The 22,846-nt window shown below is 38.6% G+C and overlaps 1 long non-coding RNA gene across 1 annotated transcript; it reads left to right on the top strand.

The window, feature by feature from the left end:
- The first annotated feature begins 18,620 nt into the window (after window positions 1–18,620).
- Window positions 18,621–19,920, top strand: LOC148693119 (uncharacterized). The gene is made up of 3 exons (XR_015952904.1): window positions 18,621–19,042; window positions 19,123–19,245; window positions 19,599–19,920. It is a non-coding gene; the product is annotated as an uncharacterized LOC148693119 (long non-coding RNA).
- Window positions 19,921–22,846: the final 2,926 nt, after the last annotated feature.

The raw sequence follows: 22,846 nt of genomic DNA, 5'->3' as shown, positions 1-22,846 counted from the left end.
AGATGATGGAACATGGTTATGTTCTGGTGTTTGGTGGTACAACTACTTCAATAGATGATGATTGCTCTTTGACAAACTTGGTAGCCAAGATACCAATGAAAGGAAATAAGAGTTTTCCCTTGAAACTTCAACCTGAGATGCAGATTGCTCTAAAAACTGGTGTATGTCAGTCATCCATGATTTGGCATAAGAGGTTAGGACATTTGAATATGAGCAGTCTGAGATAACTCAAGGAACAAGATATGGTGCTGGGATTGCCTGAACTCAAAGTGACAGATGAGATATGTGAAGGATGTGCACTTGGAAAACATTGCAGAGATGCATTTCCAAAGGAAGCATCATGGAGGGCATCTCTCCCTCTAGAACTTGTTCACTCAGACATATATGGACCTATGCAAACATCTACAAAGGCTGAGAATAGGTAATTTCTTACCTTTATAGATGATTGCACCAGAATGTGTTGGGTGAATTTCTAGAGATACAAGTATGAAATGTTTGGTGTATTCAAGAAGTTTAAGGCCACAGTTGAGTTACAAAGTGGATATAAGTTTAGAAGTTAAGGAGTGATAGAGGAAGGGAGTACACATCTAGTGAATTCAATGAATATTGTGAAGAGATTGGCTTGGAAAGGCAACTTATAGTTGCTTATACATTACAACAAAATGGTGTAGCTAAGAAGAAGAAAAGAATCATTGTAGAAATGGCAAAATGTATGATGATTGAAGAGGGTGTTCCATTTGAATTTTGGGCTAAAGCTGTTAACACAACAGTGTACATCTTGGATAGGTGTCCCACTAAGTCTCTTGACAAAAAGACTCATTTTGAGGCTTATAGTGGAAGAAAGCCTGGAATCAAGCACTTGAAAGTCTTTGGTTCTATATGCTATGCTCATATTCCAAGTCATCTTAGACATAAACTAGATGAAATCAGTGTCAAGTGCATTTTCTTGGGGTATGGCATATGTGAAAATGGTTATAGACTTTATGTCCTTAATTCAAAGAAGATGATTATATCAAGGGATGTGATATTTGATGAGAATGCTTGCTGGGATTGGAAGTGTTAATCTGAAAAGAGTATCAGTGTACCAATAACTGATGTAGAAGTATGTGAACAAGAGGAAGAAAGGAGTTCAAGTGACAGATGTGATGTAAATGATGAGTCTCTGATACCAGCATCTGAAACTTGTGAATCAATTAAAAATGGTTCAAGATTGGTTTCAATGCAGAATAGCATAGGTCCCCAAGAATATGATCACACTCCATTGAAATTCAAGAACTTGACAGAAGTATATGCAAAGTGTAATCTGTGCATAGTTGAGCCTGAGAGCTCTTAAGAGGCAACCAAATATGAGTCATGGCAAAAAGCAATAGAGGCAGAAATTGCTACGATAGAGAATAACATCACTTGGGAACTGGTTGATAGACCATTTGATAAACCAATAGTTGGTGTTAAGTGGATCTACAAAAACAAGATTGAACCTAGATGGATCTATACAGAAACATTAAGCAAGACCAGTTACAAATAAGTACTTTCAAAAGCCTAAGGTCGATTTCAATGAGACATTTGTTCCTATGACAAGGCTTGATACTATTAGAACTCTAATTGGACTAGCTGCATAGAAAGGGTGGAAGCTATTTCAACTTGATATAAAGTCTGCATTCTTAAATGGGGTTCTAAATGAAGAAGTGTATGTGGATTAACCACCTGGGTATGTAATTGCAGGTAAAGAGGACAAGGTTTACAAGCTCAATAAGGCCTTGTATGGTTTGCAATAGGCACCAAGGGCCCGATATAAAGAGATTGACTCTTATTTCTGCAATGCTGGCTTTCATAAAAGTCCAAGTGAGGCAACCCTCTACATCAAGGCAATTGAGGCAGGAATTCTCATTATTTCTTTGTATGTGGATGACATTATATACATATGGAGTTCTAGTGTATTGATGGATGAGTTTAAGGTAGATATTATGAAAAAGTATGAGATGTCAAACTTGGGTTTGTTAAATCATTTCTTGGGGCTAAGAGTAGTTCAAATAGAAGATTGCATCTTTTTGCATCTAAAGAAATATGCAAGGAGCTTGCTGGAGAAGTTTGGATCGAAGGATTGCAAGTCTGTTGCAACTTCACTTGCAGCAAATTAAAAGTTAAGCAAAGTTGATGGGAGTGAGATGGCTGATGAAAGTCTTTATAGGAAGATGGTTGGTAGTTTGTTATACTTAACAGCTACAAGACCTAATATCATGTTTGCTGCGAGTTTGCTAGTTGGATTAATGCACAATGCAACCAGAAAACACATGGGAACTGCAAAGAGGGTGCTGAGGTACACCCAAGGAACATTGGACTATGGAATTGCATATGAGAAAAGAAAAGATGTTGTGCTTATTGGCTATTATGATAGTGATTGGGCATGAAGTGAAGATGGCATGAAGAGCACTTCTGTTTATGCTTTCAGTTTCAGTTCTAGTGCATTTTCTTGGGCCTCAATCAAGCAAAGTAGTGTAACACTATCCACAACAAAAGCTGAGTATGTAAGTATAGTATAAGCAACTGCATAAGCTATTTGGTTGAGATTTGTTCTCTCAGACTTTGGTGAGGAACAAGTGGACCCAACTTAGATTCTGTGTGATAGCACATCTACTATAGCAATTTCAAAGAATCCAGTGGCACATCACAAGACAAGACATATCAATCGAAGGTTCCATTTCATAAGAGATGCATTGTAGAATGGTGAGATTGATTTGGTGTATTGCATCATTGAGAAACAAGTTGCAAATATATTTACAAAGGCTTTGGCAAGGGATCGATTTGAGTATTTGAGGAAGGCTTTGGGGGTGATTTCTGCTAAACACTTAGAAGGGAGTGTTAGTGTATAAGTGTATTAGCAGAAAATAAGCTAAGTCAATTCACTTGTTTTAAGCCATTGGATCACATTCCAAATGGATACTCTAGATTAAGTTAGTGTGAGTGATATTTTGTGACACATGTAACTATCTCATAGGATAGATGACATGGATGACTATGATCATTTCCTTTTATTAGAAGAGAGAGAGAGAGAGAGGATTATTCCTTTTTGGTTGTAACAGTGATATTCGATTCCATAGTTGAGTAGAAGCAGTGAATGATGAAATCAGTTTAGCTCTCCTCACTAGAATTCTTTCCAGAAATTCACTTTCATTTTTCTTCCAGAAATTCATACAATCTCCATTGATACACTGCATAAACCTATAATCTAACATTATAGACCCGTGAATCTATCATTACCACTTTTTTTTTTTTTTTTAATATGTTCACAAATCCAAAAACCTTTTGGTCGCATGAAAAAAAAAAGAAAAAAAAAGAAAATGAGAGAAAATGACAAAAAAATTAAGGAAAGTTAAGAAACATTTTTACCTTAATAAAAAAAAAAAAAAAGGAAGAAAAGGACTGGAAAAAAAAAATCAAATACCTTTTGTCATGTAACACAATTACAACTATTTTACATAAAATTTACTAAAAAATATAGCACTATTTTTTCTTCTTCTAAGAGCACATTTCAATTATAGTTTATCAAACACTTTATTACTTTATTTTACAGATAGTTCACAAAGAAGAATTTTTTTTGTTTGAACTGTAATACCAAATTATTTTTTTGGTTTGATAACCATTGGGCAGTGTGACACACCCCGACCGAAATCAAGGCGTGTTGGGCGTCACGTGAGGGTGACATAGCCAAGTGCACAGTGCGGAAGCAAAATATAATAATAAAAGTACGAATAAATAAAAACCAAACTACTAAACAATGTAGTTAACGTACAAGTGCAAGTGTAAGTGTGAAAAACAATATTCAGAGCACAGAAAGCCTAAGTGCAGTCCAGAAAAAGAATACTAACTAAACACACCCAGAGGTGGTCCTACACTGGTGATAATCTGTCAGATATGCCGTGGATTCCTCGTAAGCCACCAAAAGAGCAATCCAAACTAGAACCTGGAGGGGCGCAAAACATAAAGTGTGAGTGGGCAAAAACAAAGCTTTTCAAAATCATTTCATTATCAAAAGTTCTAACCCCTCGCTGTAAAACCTGTATAGTTCTCAGAAAATAGAATATACACATATATCGAAAACATGCTCAGAAATATGCCATGTCGAATGCCTCCACATAAAATGTAAGTAATTTAGGTAATGTCAATCAATGCAAGTAACATGTCAGCCGGAGTCACCTAACGTGACCTGTACGGCTGAATCTAGAGCTCAAATCCCCAACTCACTAACTATACCTGCACACAAGTCGGAACCACCTAAAGTGGTATGTACGACAGGACTGGGTGTAAATAAATACGCTTAAGTGCTACGATCATGTGAAGACTGGGTGAATAATCGCGGGTCACCTACAAGTCGGAACCACCTATAGTGGTTTATACGACAAGACTGTGCACCTAACTTGGATCCAAGATGAGCGTGTGGTGCGGGAGGTGAACATCACGTGAAGGACTGTGCCCTACTCTGGGCGGGAGCACTAACACCGATGGTGCATGTTATGAGCTCTCTATGCATATCACAAAACTACTACGTCACAACTATAAACTATAACTTACCTGTGCGTCCACAGCACCAAACATACATATATGCAACTACTCATGCATAGATAAACAGGCACACACTAAGCATGGCATTTTAAAACATATAAACATTCCATTTCATTTTATGGGAAAAACCACAAGTATATAGGTATATACGGAAAACCAAAAGCCCACTCATTGATATGTGGAAGGGTCGTAACCCCCTTACCTCGAGTGCCTGTGTTCGTCCTCATGATAGGTATCACCTATATGCAAAACAACTATAAAAACGTCAATTTAAAGCACATAACAAAAACTAGGTAATAACTTCTCATACAATGCCCAAATGGGGTGTTTGGATATACCAACGTGATCTACTCAACCTCACGAACATCGCCATATTTTTAAAATAATTTTCCGACCACCCAAGCGCCGCCACGTGCCGGCCATGCGCGAGCACGTGCCTGGCATATGTGTGGTAACCCTAATGGCGTTAGAGAATATTCCGTCCAAAAATGGAACATACCGTTATATATACCTGACGCCGTTAGTAACGCCATTATTATATTCCGTCAAAATTGACGGAATATTCCTTGTCTTCTCCTGTGAGTCTCACCGGCCGTTGCCGTCCGCCACCATCTGCAACCAAGGGCAAAATTGTCATTTCACACCTACGGTACGAAAAATTCAGGATGGGCTGTCACACAGTGTGTTCATTGGGGTGGATTTTTTGTTTGATAATTTCATTGAAAAGTCTTAGGTTTGATTGTCGTTGTTATGGTTGTAGGGAATTTTTTTTTTTTTTTTTAATTATTTGTCTTGTTAATAGTTGGGTGGAATTTTAAGGAGAAAGCCTCGAATCAAAGTGACAAGGTCCACAAGAGTGCTTGATTTTTACTATAGAACTAGCCTTGCTCCATACATCAAAATTTGGAAGTAAAAAGATGTGAGACACAAGGTTCTAAAAGACGTTAGGTGCTAGTCAGGTGGTGGGCTGGGGCCTAATGCTTAGACAGCTAGCGGGGCTTAGGCGGACTACGCGGATTTAAGTGAAATTATTATATATTGTATAAATAACTACCTATTTAAACTTATAAAACATATATTGTATTAGGATGCATAAATTTCAAAAATAAAAAGACATAGATTATAAAGTATTAAAACATATTGAAAACATGGGGAACACACATATAATAAGTGTTCATCCGAGTATTCAATAAGTCTCTTACATTATGTTGACAAAATAAAATACAAAATAAAAGTTATTGATTTTCTGTCTAGGTGAGAGTTGCGACCTAGGCAAGTGTCTTAACGAATTTAGGTGGGCTAGACGAAAGACTAGGCAGGCTATGCAGGAGATTAGGCAGGCTAGGCGAACACCTAAGCAAGTCTAGGCGAATTTTCTTAATTTCAAACGCTTAGGGACTAATCGGGTAGTGGCCAACAACCTAGTGCTTTGGCGGCGTTATGCGGGGATTTTTAGAACAGTGGTGAGACATAAATTATGCAATTTTACCCATTTAGAAATCTAAAAAACAACTTAATACTTTAGGGTTGTGGTATTCCCTTTCACTAGTAAGTGAGAGATTTTAAGTTCGAACTTCGAGCCACTTGGTACCACGGTCTAGTGGTATTCCTCTTCACTTGTAAGTGAGATATCTTAGGTTAGATTCTCGTCAAAAGCGAATTTGAACCACATTATTACTAACTCATTATGAGCCTAAACCCACATTTTCCCCATTTAGTGTCAATAATATGGTTTGTTAAAAAAAAAAAAAAAATTCGAATTTCGAGAATCACAAGTTTTAATTAATTTATTTATCCACCCCAATATAGTATACATTGTGTTAAACGAATTTGTACAAAAATATTCAAAGTATATTAGTTTTAAAACTAAAATTCATAAGCCTAAAAATAATAAAAATAAAATTCGTGTCCGGCAAATCAATATGAACGATAAAAGAGTAAAAGAGTTCCTAAAATGAAGAAAATGACAACTTTCTGGTGACAATTATAAAACCAAGCATCTTCAAGTTGTAATGAGTAGTTATAATTATAACAGTTGAAAAACCATTACATAAAAGATGTCAGTGGGAGAGTAGATGCATGGAAAGGTCCAGTTTTGTAATGATTACTAAAGGCCACTTTCGGTGCAACCACATCGTACTGTATTAAATAATGCAGAACCTATGTTTGGAGTTGGGCCGTGTTAAACGAGCACTGGATAATTTTGACCCGTCCCTGCCGTTCAACACGTTGCATACCGGGAAAATAATACAACCGGGATAGGGATTTAATTTTTTTTTTAAGAATAAATTACATTTTATCTTTTTAATTATGAATGTAATTGCAAACTCATAAAATATTTTTAAAACATTTTAATTTTATACAACTTTTATTTCATTTCATTTCATAACTATTAAAAAATTTGTTAGGATACGACGTGATAATATTTGGTTTTAGATATGTACTGATGTGACTGCCCACTTGTGACACATGACCAAATAACTAATAAAAATGTTTAATTAATATTTTTTTTTACATAATTAAAACCTTGAAAAATAGAAAAAAAATAAAATAAATCCCCAACCCCTCCCGATACCAACATCATCCCATAATGGCATCATCCCAGCCCAATCGTCACCTTCTGCAACCCACACAGACCAAGCCTTTCAGCGAGGATCAGGCCTCCAAGGTGTAGGAAATATGTTTTGCAAATTTAAAAAATATTCTGCAGTAATTAGTATTATTGAATTGGTTATTTGCAAACCACTAAATGTGTTTTGATTTACTTTATTTTCAGTTTTGGTTGGTTACTATATCAATCTTATTGTTGCGGCCTTTATATGCTTGTACTCTTGGTGTATGATAAGCAATTTATCATTCCGTTTTGTTTTGAATAATTAAGTTACCTAATTTCTATAATAGCTATATTTAGGACCATACAGGGAGAGTGCTGGCGGCAAGAGAGGGGAGAGAGAGAAATGTAATTTCGAGGTGTGTGTTGTATCATCTTATTGTGCCTTTATTTGTAGTAGGATATGTTAAATCCTTACCCTAATAGGATAATATCTAACTTAGGGAATATTCCAAGATATCCCTAGATACACTAGGTATTACACAATCACATTCATAATCTAATAGGACTACAACACTCCCCCTTGAGTGTTTAAATACTCAAACAAAACATTGCATCAGGTCTTCAGCTGTTAAGGTAGAACAGTTGATGAAGTCATCGGCACAATAGGTGAATGCAAGTCTTAAATTAAAGAAAGTATGCATTGGTAGTAAAACTCACAAAATCTCGCTATGGTAAAACCTAAGGTAGGTACAAAACCCATAGACTAAGGAGAAAAGTGAGAAGTATGCATAATGTCTAAAACAAACGTCATACTAGACGAAAGTAGTGAACTCAACGGAGTATAATCATCCTAGGATGGGAGCCTCATCAAAACCTCGTTAGATAGCAAAAATCCAGTGGGAAAAAATGCGCCCAATCGTAGGAAAAAGAGTACACTAAGATCAAGTGAGTATGCTTCTGGATACTTCTCCTGAGTTAGACATAATTTCCAAATAAGAGAACTACAAGCAATTCAACTTAGATAATTTATGCATACCGATTCCTTGGATGAGCTTCTGAAAAATAGACTTGGGCAATGACTTGGCAAAGATTGGCTAGGTTGTCTTGGGAATGGATATGCTTGACTTCAATGTTCTGATGTTGTTGTTGCTTGTGAGAATAAAAGAACTTCGGCGCTATATGATTGATGTTGTCTCCCTTGATGTATTCTTTCTTTAATTGCTCGATACATGCTGCATTGTTTTCAAAGATCGTCGTAGGAAGGTCAACGACGGTAGTAAGTCCACTTGTGCTTCAAATATGCTCCATGACTGCTCTCAGCCAAAAGCACTCACGCGAGGCTTCATGCAAGGTGAGAATCTTAGCATTGATGTACTAGAATTCCATCCGAACAATGCTCGATCTCCAGGCCAAGACAATATTGAGTTTTCCCAAGATCCTTCATCTCAAATTCCAATTTTAAGTAAATGACAATTTCCTCAAGCTCCGCAGGAGTTCCAATGAGATTCATGTCGTCGATATAAGCTGCAATGATCGCAAATCTAAAATGTGACTTCTTGATGAACACGCATGGACATAGTTCGTTGTTCACATAACCCCAACTTGTTAAATATTCACTTAGACAGTTATAGCACTTCCATCCAGATTGTTTCAATCCGTATAGTGATTAGGGCCGGTCCGGATTGTTTCAAAAAATGTGCCCTCATTTCATATAAAAAAAAAAATTATTTTCACACGTAAGACATCGATAAAATTACATTTAGAAAAACACTTCAAACTCAATAATTTAGAAACACGAAATAATTAATTTATTTTGTATCAAGATAAGGAAACTAAAAAACTTCGAGCTTTCAAGTAGATAGAATATGAGTTTTGTTATCCATCTAAACTTTTAAAATGTTTTTATATAAATCGTGAGTTGTTTTTTCTTATTTACTAACCTCGTCATGACACACCCCGATCGAGATCAGGGCGTGCTGGCCGCCACACGGAGGTGACGTAACCATGTGCACGGTGCAGAAGCTAATAAAATAGTAATACAAATAGTACGAATAACTAAAAACTAGCATACATAAGGTGATAGAAATAAGTGCTAGCGTAAGTGAGACACAAGTTCAGAGCAATAAGCCTAAAGCAGTCCAAAAGAAAAATGATACGACAACAGTACACCCGAAGGTGACCATACGCTGGTGATCGTCTGTCAGAAATGCCGGGAAAGCCCTCTGGGAAACCACCGAACCTGCTAGACAACTAGAACCTGGAGGGGCGCAAAACAAAAGCGTGAGTGGGCAAAAACAAAGCTTTTCGAAAACCAATTAACAAATAAGTTCTAACCCCTCGCCGTAAAACCTGTATACTTCCCAGAAAATAGATATACATATATATATACCAATCATGCTCAAGGATATGCCATGATGGAATCTCAGAATGAATGCAAGTGCACAGGTGTAAATCATACCAATAACATATAATCTGGCAGCCGGAGTCACCTAATGTGACCTGTACGGCTGCATCTAGAACTCAAATCTCCATCTCAATAACTAAACCTGCCCACGAGTCGGAACCACCTAAAGTGGTCTGTACGACAGGCCTGGGTGTGATACATATAAACGCTCTAGTGCTACGATCACGTGAAGGCTGTACGATTAATCGCGAGTCACCTACGAGTCGGAACCACCTAATGTGGTCTGTACGACAGGACTGTGCACCTAACTTGGATCCAAGCTGAGCGTGTGGTGCGGGAGGTGAACATCACGTGAAGGACTGTGCCCTACTCTGGGAGGGAGCACTAACACCGGGGGTGCAGGTTATGAGCTCTCAAAGCATCTCGAATCGCTACTGAATGTAAACATGAATAACACTTACCTGGCACTTACCTGTGCGTCCACAACACCCAATATGCATATGTATATATATGCAACTAATAATGCGACTAGTGATGCACAAACAACGATAATATAATGCATGACATTTGGAAAAATAACAGTTCTAATCAATTTCTGGGAAAATATAAGTATATAGGTATATACGGAAAATCAAAAGCCCACTCACTGGTATGTGGAAGGGTCGTAGCCCCCTGCCTCGAGTGACCACGCTCGTCCTCGGGATAGGTATCACCTATATGCGAAACAACTACAAAAACGTCAATTTTAAAGCACATAACCAACATTTCGTAATAACTTCTCATACAATGCTCAAATGGGGCAATTGAATATACCAACGTGTTCTACTCAACCTCACGAACATCCCCAAATTTTTAGAAAAATTTTCCACCGCCGCACGCGCCCCCACGCGTCGGCCACGCGCAGGCACGTGCCTGGCACGCTGACGGCGTCAACTGACGCCGTAGGGAATATTCCATCAGTTTTAACAGATTCTGTCAACGACGTCAGGAATATTCCGTCAGACTTGACGGAATATTCCGTCGTCTTCTCCGGCGAGCTTCCGGCGCCGTCGACGGCGCCGGAAAATCGGGAAAACTTTAAACTTCAATATCTTCTTCGTTTTTCATCCAAATTCCACAAAATTGGTACGAAAATGAAGCTTGGAACTAGAGGAACACAATCATACTACTTTCAAGGGTTAAAAACCACGAAATCTCACCTGAAAAATCAACCCAACTCCGGCCAACTTCGAAACTAGTGATCCCGACGTCCAAATCCTTCAAACGAAACACCCCGAGCCTCCTAGGGACCTCACCAAGCTACCTACAAGCTTGAAATTCCTTAAAACGTGAGAAATCACGTGTGCATGAACAGTACTCGAAATCGGACCTCGTGGATTCGACGTGAAAACGATGGTGTTCTTACCTAAAAATGGTATAGTTGGACTCATACAAGCCTCACGAGCTCGAATATGGTCTTGGTTTCCTCGATCTGTGGAAGTTTAATGGGTTTTGGGTGTGTGTCCGTACGTATAAGGTGAATGGGATGGGAGAATGGACTCGGGACAGATGCAGGGAAACATGAGGAAAAGGTTGTGGTGTGTGGGAAGGTGTGTGTGGCTCCAAACATGCCAACCAAACTCAAAAACAACAAATAAAGGTAAAGAAAACGAACTAGGGGCAATTTCGTCCTTTCACACGTACGTTTTAATATTCCCGAGACGGGCTGTCACATGTCAATATAAGACTAAAAAAATATTAATGTTTTTGAGTCTTTAAGGATATGTATAAGTAATGAATGAACGCTAAATTAAACTTTTTGATGACACGTAATATTATTTGCAAATTTGGTCTAAAAATTTAGTCTATGCATTACTCTTGGCTGAAGATTAGACTTGAATTGGAACGGATATTTAAAAATAGCAACCCACATAGCTACTAGCTAGTAAATAAATTAACAACCAAACAAAAATTTGTAAAAATTGAAAAAAATAAACATGCACATAGCATTTCAAATTTAGGGCCTCTCGTTAATTTTAAACAACAAAAACCAATGCTTCTAATTAAACTTCTTGATCATTTAGCCAAATTTTATAAATTTATATTGTTATGAAAAGATATTCGTAAAAATTGGAATGTAAATAAGCACACATGGTGTTTTGAACATAAGATCTCTTCATTCATTTTAAACAACAAAACCACTAGTTCTAATTAAATTTCTTTGTCACTAAACCAGATTTTATAAATTTATACTCTTATAAAAACATATATAAATATACCACCCTAATAATTTTCGTGCCCCCAATTTTTTTGGGCCTCGGACGGTTGCCTTGCCCGCATTGGGCCTGGGCCGGGCCTAATAGTGATCTCCTCAATCTAATCGAGAGAGTGTTCTGTGGTCTAGAACTATTTGAACCAGTCAATGGAAATCCTTCTGGAACTTTCATGTAAATTTTCGTATCTAAATCCCCATAGAGATACGTGGTTACCATGTCCATAAGCTGCATATTTAGTTTTTTGAAAACTACCAAACTGATAAGGGAGTAGAACGTTATGACTTCCATTGCGCTACAAGGCGTGTTTTGTATCGCACTATTTCATTCTTCTCATTACGTTTCTTTACGAAAACCCATTTGTAGCCCACGGGCTTCAGATGTGGTGGGGTAGGAGCTACGGGCCCAAACACCTTGTGTTTTGCAAGTGAATCGAGTTCGACCTGGATTGTTTGTTTCCAATTTGACCAATCCGTTCTACATCAACTTTCATTAAGGGAACATGGTTCAATGTCATCATTAAGCATGACGTCAGTAGCTAATATGTACGCAAATGCATCGTCAATGATCATCTCATTTTGATTCCAAACCTCATCCAATACTACATAATGGACCAAAATTTCGCGATTCTCGGGAGACAAGTATATCTCTCTAAGACATTACCATAATCTAGAATAACCTCATGCGTTAGAACAAACGAGTAAGCAATGGTCAGATTCAGACTAGGGTCACTAGTTTATGCCGTTTTTCTCTTCTAGGGTTTTGAATCCTTTGAACCAAGGGGTCTGCCACGCTTTATGGTAGGAGCAGATTATTGGCTAGCCATTAGTGTACCGAGCCGCGTAAAAGGTACGGCTGCTCCACCCTCGGGGACAGTTCGACCTTCTAAGGCGGTATTACGGCGTACATTAAGTACGTCGATCCTTGCAGGTGTGTTTGCATCGGGTATATGTTATCTCGTCACTTTGCCAGATTAGTAAAAGCATCCGGCACGCTTTGAGCAAAGCTCTGAAGATCTAGAATACATCACACTTCAGTTTTAGACTGAGGAGTGCGGGGATCTAAATGAGACATAGTGGGAGTAATCCACGACAATTTACGGCTTTCTACAGGAACGTTAGTGATCTTATCTCCCCATAACGACAGGAAGACTGTCTCATTGAAGTGACAATCTGCAAAGCGTGCGGTAAAAAGATCTCTTGTCAAGGGTTCTAAGTAGCGAATAATTGATGGCGAATCATAACCGACATAGATTCTCATTCTTCTCTGAGGACCCATTTTGGTATGTAGTGGCGACGTTATTGGCATATAAATTGCACACCCAAACACATGTAAATATGAGACATCAGGCTCGTATCTAGTAACCAAATGTAACGGTGAATGAGGTTGGGTATTGGTAGGCCTTAGGGGGGCCAACATAGCTATGTGCAATATTGCATAACCCTACACAAATACTGGCAATTTGGTTCGCATAACTAAAGTCCGAGCTATCGTTTAAAGGCGCTTGATTAAAGCTTCTGCCAGGTCGTTTTGGTATGAACATGGTGTACATGATGTTCAACTTCAATTCCAATTGACATGCAATAATCGTTAAAAGTCCGTGACGTAAACTCTCTAGCATTATCTAGTCGAGTCGACTTGATCGGATAAGCAGAGTGGTGAGCCCTAAGCTTAATAATTTTTGCTAGGAGTTTTGCAAATGCATCATTACATGTGGACAATAAGCAGACATGTGACCAACGTGTCGATGCATCAACCAACACCATGAAATATCTAAATGGTCCGCATGTTGGTTGGATAGGTCCACAAATATCCCATTGAATCCTTTGAAGAAACTTAGGGGGTTGTGAATAATCTTTGTAATTGAGGGTTGAATGTTCAACTTCCCCAGTGAGCATGCTTTGCAAAGCGGATGGCTGGGATAAGATTTAAGGTGATGCCCATATGATACTTTAAGGATACGGCGCATCATATCTCATCTTGGGTGTCCCATTCAGTAATGCCAAAGCAGGAGAATGCTCTAGAACCCAGGCATAGGGCTGACCAAGTGGTGGGTCTCCACGGTTTGAATAGTTGTTATGTACAACCCACTTGAAAGACATTTCAGCTTCTCGTGAATACGCTTCTAGCCATATTCGTAAGAAGTGATACAAAGAAATTTAGAACCATTCTCTTTAGTGGTTTCAACATGATATTGATTATCTTGAAAACCTCTAAAACTCAGCAACGTTCTTTCGGAATGGGGAGAATAGAGTCCCTCTTTAATTGTTAATTTAATACCATTAGACATTTATACGGGTCTTTCCGTATCCTTCTATCAGGTTGGATGGGCCTGAAAGGATTGTCAGAGGTGCATTTTTAGATACGAAGTTAGTAAAATAGTTTTTCTCACGTAAGATGGTGTGCTTGGTAGCATTGTCAGTTAGACAACTAACTTCCCCATTAGTCATATCTAGAAATAAATTAATTGAATTGGTCACATGCATAAATATAATTCCATTCATTCAATTAATTAATTGATAAAATAATGTCCATAAAAATAATTCAAGGCAAACCAAACCAAACAAATACTTCCAAAGACTTAGAAAAATTGTCCAATAATTAAACTATAAACCTAGAAAATTGGGGTTTGGGCCACACTTAGGGGTGTAAAACACCTTAACATGTCTTAGAAAAATAAAACTTTATTCTTCCATAGGAGCTGATGCCTCCTGAAAATCTGAAACCTTCATAGTTGTAGTAGGATATTCGGGATGTTCCACATGCACAAAGTTAGTCTCATGACGGAAATGATACTTGGCAATAGCCTTAGGGGTAGCTTGGCATATGCGTGACCACTGATATTTTGATCCATAACGGTAACACATGTCCAATTCAATGGAAACCAATTCAATAGTAGCTTTTCCCTTATTCTTGAAGTTGGGGCCTTAGGGGCAAGGGTTTGGAGCTTCTAGGTCAAATTACCTCCCTTGGGTGGTATTCTACTCTATTGACCTTGGGCCCGTGGTAGGGCTTACCGCCCATTTCCACGGACATAACGGGGTTTTTGTTGGTTGTGGTTGCTAGAATTAGGCGCATACGCTTTAGATGCAGCATTCGAGCAAGTGGGTCGAGCTTGATGATTTCTCATCAAAAGTTGGTTCTGCTTTTTAGCGAGAAGTAAAACAGAGATCAAATTCAAAAATTTGGTGAACATCTCTGCCCTACATTGTTGTTGCAGGACAATATTGGTGGCATTGAAGGTCGAATAGGTCTTCTCCATGAGATCCTTGTCGGTTAAGTCCACTTTAAAGAACTTAAGCAGTGATCAGATTCTACAAACTTCAGAGTCTTTTATGGACTTAAAGTCTTGGAAGCATAAATGCTGCCAGTTATGTCTTGCTTCAGGCAAGTAAATGTCTTTTTGGTGATCCAAACGATTGGCCAGAGCAAGCTAGATGATGCGTGGGTCCTCCTTAGTGAGGTACTCGGTCTGCAGTGTGTCATAGAAGTATCTTTGAATGAAGATCATTGTAGTAGCTTTCTTTGCTTCGTCGACATGGTTGTCATTGGTAGGTTTCTCGATGGCGGCTCTAATAACTTTTGCAGTAAGATGGAGCTTTACATCTTGAACCCACTTCAGGTAGTTTCTTCTAGATACTTCTAGAGCGGTGAAATCGAGCTTGTTCAAGTTCAACATGCCTAAAACAGAAGGTACAACAAAAATGTGGTTAGTCATATGGAAAGCCATACCATATATCGTAGAATATTTGGGTTCTATATACATGTATTGGTTTAATTTAAGCATGAACGCTACAGGTTTCATGTGGTAAGTTTTGAAAGAAAACTTCGGGTTTCAAAGACGCTAAATTCGATACTGCAAGTTCGATTTAATTATGAACGTTCGGTTCATATGGGAGGTATTTGCAAGAACGCAGAATACAATATACAATAAATTATAGTGAATTTGTGGATTGCTTTAAGAACCCAAGTGTGAGTGCATCGGGACTACAAAAGATAGTCAACGGTTCAAAGAAAATAAATAATTTATTGAATCGTTAATTGCCAAAAAGTGAGCTTCAGGACAATAATTTTGAATTAATTATCAGATTAATTTTAGGTTAATTGTTAGAAACAAAATAATAACATTCGGGATAATATTAGCTTAGTAAGTAATATATTTAAAAATTATAGAAGTATAGTTAGGAAGTGCGAATGCTAAAAAATTAGCATTGGGTTCGAAAAATCGCAACCCAAGTCGGTGGGCTAGGGCACGAGGCAAGGCCTTAAAAAAGGCTTAGTGGGCCACGAGTAGGCTATAAAGCAGCCCAAGTCACGGCTGCAGGCCATGGGCCGTGATTTTAGGACCGGCTTAGCAGTTAGGCTGCTGGTTTTCAGCCACAAAGTGGCGTGGGGGAATAGGCCCAGCACGTGGGCTGGCTGGGGTGTGTTCACGAAGCCCAGCCAAAAGCTGGCTTCGTTATGGGCCATTTCTGGGTAAACTTAGCCGCTAGGGCTGGCTTGTTGTGGTCTCGGGCCGTGACAGGTGGTGAGCCCATCAAACATAACTTGCTATTGGCGGGCCAGGTTATGCGAGCGAAGCCCAGCAAGGCCTGCGAACCTGCTGAAGTGGACTTAGGACTTCTGGCCCGTTTGGAGAGCAACCTAGGCCTTATGCAGGGTGTCGAAACGACGCCATCCTAACGACGACTTGGTTGCAGGCCAGCCAGCTTGGCGGTGCGGTGTGGTGCCATGGCTCAGCCGCGAGAAATCCTAGGTTTTTCCCTTCTTTTTTTTTTTTTTTTTTTTTTTTCAAAATTCTAGGGTTAAAAACCTTAATTGCTTTTAAATTAATTTTGATGCTTTGACTCACAAATTCCACGTAGCATAATTGTGTAATGCATGAACAAATATATATATATATATATATATATATATATATATATTGACAAGATATATAAACACATGCAATATATATAATTGTAAGGAAAATATAAATATAGGGGGTTCATGCATCATGATGAATGCTTTCATGCTTCAAGGTTGTTGCAAATATCTTAATTTATTTTAAAAGAACTTGATTGGCAGAAAAAGAAAAAAAAATGAGCTTTTGATGTTGTAGAAGAAAGCCTCATCCACGATCCTTTAGTTCCTTAGTTTCTGGCAAGAGTGTGCTGATAACGTGTTATAGGCCTAATTTACTAAACTGTATTTAGGACTAGAGAGGGAGAGGGCCGGTGGTAAGAGAGAGGAGAGAGATGTAATTCTGAGTTGTGTGTTGTATCACCTCATTGTACCTTTAGTTATAGTAGTAAGATAGGTTAAATTCTTACCCTAATAGGATTACAATTCTAATAGGATAATATCTAACTAAGGGAATATTCCAAGATATCCCTATATATATAGGATTTACACAATCACATTCCTAATCTAATAAGACTGCAACATATATTTATTTATTATGAAAACATGTTACAAGGGAAAGATATATATAACAAGGGTGCGGGTATTTCATTGGAGAGAGTTATTTTTTCCAATTTTCATATGACCTTTCCTTATCCCTTGAAGTGTTGTTATGTTATTCAATTGTTTTGTAGCAATGGACAAATTGAATTGTTCACCCGATCCAAGTATTGAGAGTGTACGCTTACAAGGATTATAGATTGTTGTATCCTGGAAGGTGGAGCGCCATAACTTGCTACACTAAGATATTGTCTCCAAGCGGCGAAATCTACTCTTAATTAAGGACAGTGAACTTACACGTCTCAATCTAAAATCTTATTCTAATCAAGGATCAATGAAGAGCGTTCTTTACCTACCAAAGTTAAGTATTTTATCTTATTTTGTTTCTTTTATGTAATTAATTGTGGCAATGAAAATTATCATATACTAATATTTATTTTATGTGACAAGTTGTAGGAGAAGTAACATTCGGATCGTCAATATTTCCAATAATCTTAAGAGTAGATTTTAGTTGCTACTTTCATCATTTGCCTATCACCTGTATTTTGTACTATGTGTTGGTGGACGAAGTTGGAACTGAAGTATGGAATCTTTCTAAAAGATATGGTAGCGGCATGTGATAATCTTTATATATAAAGCCACCAACCTTTTTTGAGGTCACAAGCTTCATCAAAAATATTTGGACAAAAATGCTTCTAAAACAAAAAATTTCAAATGCAACACAAAATAATGCAGTGGTATTTTAGTCATTTTACCAATGTTTTTTAATAATTAATTCTTTTTGTACAATTTTTTAATTAGTACCTCATGCTATCAATAATGTGATTCAATAAGTTGTTCATTAAATATTATTTTTTCTATTTTTAAACATGTTCAAAACATCTTAAGAGACGTGTAATGCCGGTTATAAAAAATGTCTTTTGCATGCGCATAATAATGTGATTAAATTAGTTGTCAAATGATATATTTTTTTTAAAGAAACAATATTATTTACACTAAGGGGGAGGGGAGTTGGGTGGGCTTAACCTCATAATGAGCTAGCAATGTGTGACAACCCCTTCCTACTTTTATGTTTTTATAAATTTTAAAAGAGTGATTTGACGAAAATGCCCCTTGAGGAGATCGTTGACTTGTGTTGACAGTCTTTTCGTGACAGGTACGAGTTATTATTTTGTCGTATTCTCGAAGTACTCAACAATCCGAACGCGTAGGCGCAAGCGGAATCAAATTTGAAGCTATGATGAAGATTTTACGAAATTACGATGGTAATTTCACAACGCGATGATATTTTTCTGTTTTGTTCTTTTGTGACATTCTTTTGTGAACCAGTGGAGCCCACAACCCATTCTCTCCCCATTCCCTCGTGTTTTCTTCTTTCTGGAGCACTCCCCATATTTAAAAAAAAAAAGTATAAGACTTTCTCTGTCATCTCTCATCCATCTCTCTCTCCCCCATGACCCTCTTCATCTATGTATGCTGAGAGGCCGGAAAGGCCAAGAACCCCATCACCCTCCACATTCCTCCGGCGAACCACTCTACTGGACCATCACCTCGACTCCCATTTTCTCTTCCCTCTCTCGTCTTCACTCTCTCTCCCATTCTCTCATCCCTCAGAGACTTTCTCCCTCTCTGAAAACTGAAACCACGCCACCACCACCCAACTTAGTCGGCGAGATTCATCACCACCACCACTCCTCGATCCTCTGCCTTTCTTAAAAACCCAAGAACGTAGATCACAAAACTAAACTCATACTTGGAGCTTACACGGCACAGTAGCCATCGCCACTGTTCATGATCGTCTCCGGTGATTCCTCATCGATTCCGACTAAGGTAAGGTCTGAGAAAACTAGGTTCAACTTCCTAACATCAAAATTATGGATGTGTGACTCAGTTCAGCCATTTTGGTGAAGGGTCAACGTTGAACTGACTCGGAGGAAGAAATCCTGCAGTTTTTCCAGCAAGGATCCGTGGCTATTTGGCCACTTTCAGCCCAATTTCCCGATCAATACCGACCACTACTTGGCTTCCAATAGGTATAAATCGATTCCCTATATTCCTCACTTTAAATGAGTACGCAATCACTGAATTTGGTCCAGAATCGAGCCCGAATGAGCTCTGGAAGTTGGCGGTTCAACCTGCAGAACGCAGGTCTTCGCGAGTAAGGCGAGTACGGCTGTGCTCGCATGCATGTGGGCTATGTTGGTCATCGATGCGTGGAGGAACCCAAGGTCCCGCCTTAGGTTTCTCGACATGCCGAATTCGTATCCGTCGTTTGTTTTATGAAATTCGACCGTTTTAAATTAGTTATTTTATTAGCCGTACTTTGTACGAAAACACATTTATATGTTAGTACGTTACGTATTTACATAAATGGTTTTGTTTCTAGGCAAAACGCTTTGCAAGGACTCTCGATGCTACAAGGTGGGTTCGACTCAATGACATGATTTGTGAGTGAGTCTTTTCTTTGATATATACATATATTTATTTAGTTTCCACATATACATCTAATAATGAATTTTCCATATGACTGCAGTAATTGAATTAACGTTGGTAGGAAATGGGGTGACGTTGAGAATTAGAAAATCATTATACATCATACGGGATGCTTTATTTAACTTTACGGCTACAAACTGTTGCCGTGAGTTGTAATTAAAAAGGGCATATAAATATATTGTAAAAATTAGGAATCCTTCATTAGGAAGGATATATGTGGGTGTCCTTTATTGTTTATTGTTTCCTTATAGAACAAGGATTGTATCTTGTATATATTTTTCAATTATGCAATACAATGAAAATCAAGCCATAAATTTCTATTTGGCACCGAGCCAAGTGTAACCCTAAAGTTCCCACCGTGCCGCTGTTACTATAAAATCGGAAAAATATCCTGGCAAGTATGTGATCTTTGCTGCATCGCTGCAGCGAGTCAGGACTGTTGTGCGTATTGTTGTTGTCGTAGGAAACAAGAATCACATCAGGCTTCATGTTTTTTCGTTGCATCCCTACAGCAAAATTGAGTGCTTGCTGCTACGTGTGTGTGATTGTGATCAATGGCAAGTGACAAAGGAGACGCTGCACTGGAATTGGAGGGTAGGGCATTTGGCTCTACCCACGGGTCAATTGTCAATCCCGTGGTTATTCAAAGTGATGCTTCAAACGTACCAAATACCGTAAAACTCAATGGATCAAATTATCCTCTTTGGTCCAAAGTATCGGAGATGCATATTGCTGGGCGTGGAAAGAAAGGGTTCGTGACAGGGAGTATTAAGGAGCCCAAATAAGACAGTGCTGAATATGATGCTTGGGAAACTAGGAATGTAATTGTGAAATGATGGTTGATTAATTTCATGGATCCTACTATCATGGGTTTTTTCATTCATCTTCGTACTGCTAAAGAAGTGTGGGAAGAAGTTGCCAGGACGTATTATGATGGGTTTTATATTTCTTAGATTTATGAGTTGAAGATGAAGTCATTCCGACTTTGCCAAGAAGGGCGGTCTATTGGTGTATACTATGCCGATCTTAAAGCTGTCTGGCAAGAACTAGATCAGAGAAGACCAATCAAGATGGAGTGCACTCTTGACTTGAAGACACTTCGAGAGGAAGTTCAACAAGACCTTGTGTATGCTTTTTTAGCGGGACTTGATGATTTTTTTGACAAGGTCCGTAGTGATATTTTGAGAACTTAGCCTCTTCCATCTGTGGATGAAGTGTTTTCAGTTGTTAGGCGGGAAGCTCAATGCCATGCTACTATGATGGGAGGTAGTGCTGCTGAGAACCAAGGAGGATCCTTTCCCATGGCTATGGTGTCACAGCCTCCTTCTTCTGGTCGGCCTTATGGCCCGTCTTCATTAACTGATTTTTGCCCATTCACTCGAGAAAATAAAGATGAATTGAAGTGTACCTTTTGTGGGCAAACACGTCATACGGAAGATACGTGTTTTCAGAAGCATGGAGTACCTAAATGTTCCCAGAATTGAAGAAGAAATTGCGTGCTAAAGAGTGGGTTGCTAACGGAGCTAGTGGAAGGCGTCTACTTGTGGTTACCGCAACAACTGGAAATAAGGATGCCGTGCCTACTCAAGGGGATCCAAGTCAAGTCTTGTTGACCTGATCCAATCCTAATGAGTCGTTGTCCAATATAGGTACTGATGGGCGGTTTCTTTTAGCCTCTGGTATTGAACACTATACAGGTTGGATTTTGGACTCTAGAGCAACTGATCATATGACAATTGATAAAAGGTTATTAAGTATATGACAATGAAACATAAAAAATGTGTGGCCATGGCAAATGGCACCACTGCCATGGTGACTGGGGTCGGCACAGTGGATCTCACGCCATCTCTTTCTCTACACCACTGTTTGCTTGTTTTATCATTGTCTCACCGTTTATTATTTATTCCCCAAGTTACTGAGCAATTGGATTGTGTTGTACGTATGTATCCATTTTTTTGTTTGCTTCAGGATATTCAGACCAAGGAGATAATTGGGTGTGGCACTAAGAGAGAGAGGTTGTCCTATATGGATGACGTCGTTTTTGGCAGAGCTAATGCAGTTCGAGCATCCCGTACTAGTAATCTGCAAGAAGTTTGGTTGTTACATTGTCGGTTAGGACATGTTTCTTTTGGTTATTTAAGGCGTATGTTGCCTAGTATGGTTCATAAAATAAAAGAATCAGACTTACAGTGTGAAGTATGTATTCTTTCTAAGAGCCATCATGCTTCGTTTTCTCCTAGTATGAATAAAAGATTGCTTCCATTTGAGCTTGTGCATTTAGATGTTTGGGGGCCTTCGCCTGTTAATACTGTTTTAGGAGTTAAGTGGTTTGGTACGTTTGTTGATGATTGCACTTGTATGACATGGATGTATGTGTTGAAACATAAAAGTGATGTAAGTACAATTATTCGGTCTTTCTCTCAGATGGTGGTTGTTTAATATTCCTCTGTTATTAAGGTTCTTCATACTAATAATGGAGGAGAATATGTTAACTCTGAGCTATCTAATTTTTTCCGTGATCAAGGAATTATTCATAAGACAACATGTTCGTACACCCCACAACAAAATGGGGTAGCTGAGAGAAAAAACCGTCATATTTAGGAAACTGCTCGTGCATTGCTTATTGGTGGGTCCGTGCCTAAGAGTTTATGGCTGGACGCCATCACCCATGCCGTGTATGTTATCAATCGCATGCCATCCCAGGTTGTAGAATTTCGTACTCCACTCCAAGCGTTGACGAAACATGTTCTGGTTGTTTTTACCAATACTCTCACTCCTCAAGTGTTTGGATGCATTGCTTATGTTCATATTCACAAGATTCATCGTAGTAAATTGGATCCTTGTGCTCTTCGCTGTGTCTTTGTAGGTTTTGCATCCCACCAGAAAGGTTACAAGTGTTACCCCCCTGCAACTCACCACATGTATATAGCCATAGTTGTGGCTTTCTCCGAGTCCGAATATTTTTATGCTCCTATATCACCACCATTCGATCACAAAGGGGAGAGTTCTAGTTGTGATCTTGATGGTGATTTCGAATGGTTGGATGTACAAGAGGTAATGGCTTCAGGGGGAGTGCACGGTGCTGCCGTGTCAAGTGATGCAGTTGATGCTCGGTCTCCTCTTGCTAAACCTGTTGGGAAT

Source organism: Pyrus communis, chromosome 11 (genome assembly GCF_041283825.1).
Source record: "Pyrus communis isolate YQ-2024b chromosome 11, ASM4128382v1, whole genome shotgun sequence".
In the NCBI taxonomy this organism is placed as follows: domain Eukaryota; kingdom Viridiplantae; phylum Streptophyta; class Magnoliopsida; order Rosales; family Rosaceae; genus Pyrus; species Pyrus communis.
The sequence above is the reverse complement of the archived record's forward strand: the minus strand, read 5'-3'. Positions and strand labels throughout refer to the sequence as shown.